We start from the raw sequence: 2,960 nt of genomic DNA, 5'->3' as shown, positions 1-2,960 counted from the left end.
TCACCAAGGCTCCTTAGACAGCACCTTCCAAACCCGCGGCCTCTACCATCTAGAAGGACAAGGGCAGCAGATACCTGGGAACCCCACCACCTGGATGTTCCCCTCCAAGTCACTCACCATCCCGACTTGGAAATATATCGGCCGTTCCTTCACTGTCGCTGGGGCAACATCCTGGCACTCCCTAATAGCACAGTGGGTGTACCTACACCAGAAGGACTGCAGCGGCTCAAGAAGGCGGCTCACTCCCACCTTCTCATTTTGAATCACAGTCGCTGCGAACAGGGCTCGAACCTGCGTGGGGAAACCCCATTAGATTTCAAGTCCAATGCCTTAGCCACTCGGCCATTGCAACTGTTCACCTTCTCAAGGGGCAATTAGGGGTGGGTAATAGATACTATCCAGTGAGGCCCAGATCCTGTAAATGAATAAGATTCCCTTTGGAACCAGGAGAGACAAATCTTTTTCTAAATGGCAAAAAGATCAGGGAGATTTAAGATCTACGGTGGAACAGTTTCTTGAGGGGCTGAATGGCCTTCTATTCTACCCTCGTAAAACGGCAAACTGAACACAGAGAATGTTAACTTTCTTGACTTGTAATCTTAACGAGCGATTAAGGCTGGTGACCGTCAGGAATTTGAAGTCTCCTTAAGTCAACAGGTAACTACATTCGGGCAGTGTTGGCCAGGAGGGACGGAGTGTCAGCTTTTCAATGAGAGTTTAAACCGGGGTGCGTCTATTCCGTCAGGTACATAGCCTTTTACAGCGCAGATAGAGGCCCTTCGGCCTCATGTCAGTGCCAGCCATTGAGCACCTCGCTATTCTAATCGTATTTTCCAGGACTAGGCCCAAGGCCTTGTCTGCTATGGCATTTCAAGAGCTCATCTAAACACTTCTTAATAGTTGTGAGAGTTCCTGCCCCTACCACCCTTTCAGGCAGCAAGTTCCAGACTCCAAACACCCTCTGGGTGAAAAGGTTTATCCTCAAATCCCCTCTAAATCTCCGGCACCTTACCTTAAATCTGTGCCCCCTGGTTATTGACCCTCTACTAAGGGGAAAAGTTCCTCCCTATCCACCCTATCTGTGTCCCTCATAATGTTGTCTCTTCAATCAGGTCCACCCTCAGCCTTCTCTGCTCCAAGGAAAACAACCCCAGCCTAACCAGCCTCTCTCCATAGCTGAAACGCTCCAGCCCAGGCAACATCGTGGTGAACCCCCTCTACACCTTCTCTAGTGCAATCACATCCTTCCTATAGAGTGGCGACGAGAACTGCACACAGTACTCTAGCTGTGACCTAACCAGCGTTTATACAGTTCCGTCATAACCTCCCCCCTCTTATATTCTATACCTCGGCTAATAAAGGCAAGTATCCCATCTGCCTTCTTAACCACCTTATCTACCTGTCCTGCTGCCTTCAGGGATCTGTGGACATGTATCCCAAAGTCCCTCTGCTCCTCTGTAGTTCTGAGCGTCCTACCATTCATTGTGCATTCCCTTATCTTGTTAGTCCCACCAAAACACATCGCCTGTAAAATAATCCACGGCTCTGTTTCGAGAACGGGGGTGTTCCACCCCCAGTATCTAGGTCACAACAGGAGAAGATGTTGCCACTTATTTCACTTGACAGCTGTGCGAGCTTGATGTGGTCAAATGGACAGTAACATTTCCCATGTTGCAACAGTGACCACGCCTGTCTTGTGCTGATACACCCCGGAGTGGGGGGGACGGCGGAGGTGCTATATAAATGAAAATCTTCCTTTGTCTGCCTGTTGGGGTGAATTCAAGATCCGAACTGAGCGCTCGTCGAATAGCAGGCAAACCTTCCGTTGAATTTGAACTGAATTCTTCTGATCTACAAATTGAAACAAACGAATGCAGTCGCCGCGGCGACAGTGAGTCAAATTCATTTTCCCGCTGCATTGGAAAAGGTCTGAGGGCATCGTAAGTCTAAAACCTCTAATCCACTTCATCTCTGGTTTCTGTAAACATTTGAGGAAGTTGTTACCATTTTGGCTTGGAAGGTCAGACAGGGGAAAGGGTTTCTGCCCCGCAACTTCGATGAAGCAACTTTACTCTGTTGCTCGGGATTTCTGGGAGACGCTGTGGATTGCAATCCCTTTCTGAAGTCTTGGATTAAGCGTCCCCGAGCTCACACAACTTGGCCTGTTTCATATGCAGGGCACCAAAATAGTGTTTCCGCAGCCATAGCGCCAGTCAATCCACGTTTGTCGACTAAATCTCAGAACTGTCAACTCTTCCAGCTTCTCCTGAAACGTGAATCACTTTTTCAATCGACTGGGTAAGTGGAATATGGAAGCTGCCTTGTAAGGGGGGGGGGGATCCACAAGGGCAGCACGGTAGCACAGAGGTTAGCACAGTTGCTTCACAGCTCCAGGGTCGCAGGTTCGATTCCCGGCTTGGGTCACTGTCTGTGTGGGAGTCTGCACGTTCTCCCCCATGTGTGCGTGGGTTTCCTCCGGATGCTCCGGTTCCCTCCCACAGTCCAAAGATGTGCAGGTTAGGTGGATTGGCCATGATCAATTGCCCTTAGTGTCAACAAGGTTGGGTGGGTATTTTCTTTTTTTAAATAAATTTAGAGTACCCAGTTCATTTTTTCCAATTAAGGGGCAATTTAGCGTGGCCAATCCACCTACCCTGCACATCTTTGGGTTGTGGGGGTGAAACCCACGCAAACACGGGGAGAATGTGCAAACTCCACATGGACAGTGACCGAGAGCTGGGATCGAACCTGGGACCTCGGCGACGTGAGGCAGCAGTGATACTCACTGCGCCACCGTGCTTCCCAAGGTTGGGTGGGGTTGCTGGGTTACGGGAATAGGGTGGAGGTGTGGGCTTAAGTGGGGTGCTCTTTCCTACGGGCCATTGCAGACTCGATGGGCCAAATGGCCTCCTTCTGCACTAAATTCTATGAAAATATGCACAGGGAGGGAAAGGTTAACA

General features: G+C 49.8%; 1 non-coding gene across 1 annotated transcript; it reads right to left on the bottom strand.

The window, feature by feature from the left end:
- Positions 1 to 270: 270 nt before the first annotated feature.
- On the bottom strand, positions 271 to 352 carry trnas-uga (transfer RNA serine (anticodon UGA)). The gene has a single exon. It is a non-coding gene; the product is annotated as a tRNA-Ser (tRNA).
- Positions 353 to 2,960: the final 2,608 nt, after the last annotated feature.

The sequence above is a fragment of the Scyliorhinus torazame genome, chromosome 20, assembly GCF_047496885.1.
Source record: "Scyliorhinus torazame isolate Kashiwa2021f chromosome 20, sScyTor2.1, whole genome shotgun sequence".
Classification (NCBI taxonomy): Eukaryota; Metazoa; Chordata; class Chondrichthyes; order Carcharhiniformes; family Scyliorhinidae; genus Scyliorhinus; species Scyliorhinus torazame.
The sequence above is the reverse complement of the archived record's forward strand: the minus strand, read 5'-3'. Positions and strand labels throughout refer to the sequence as shown.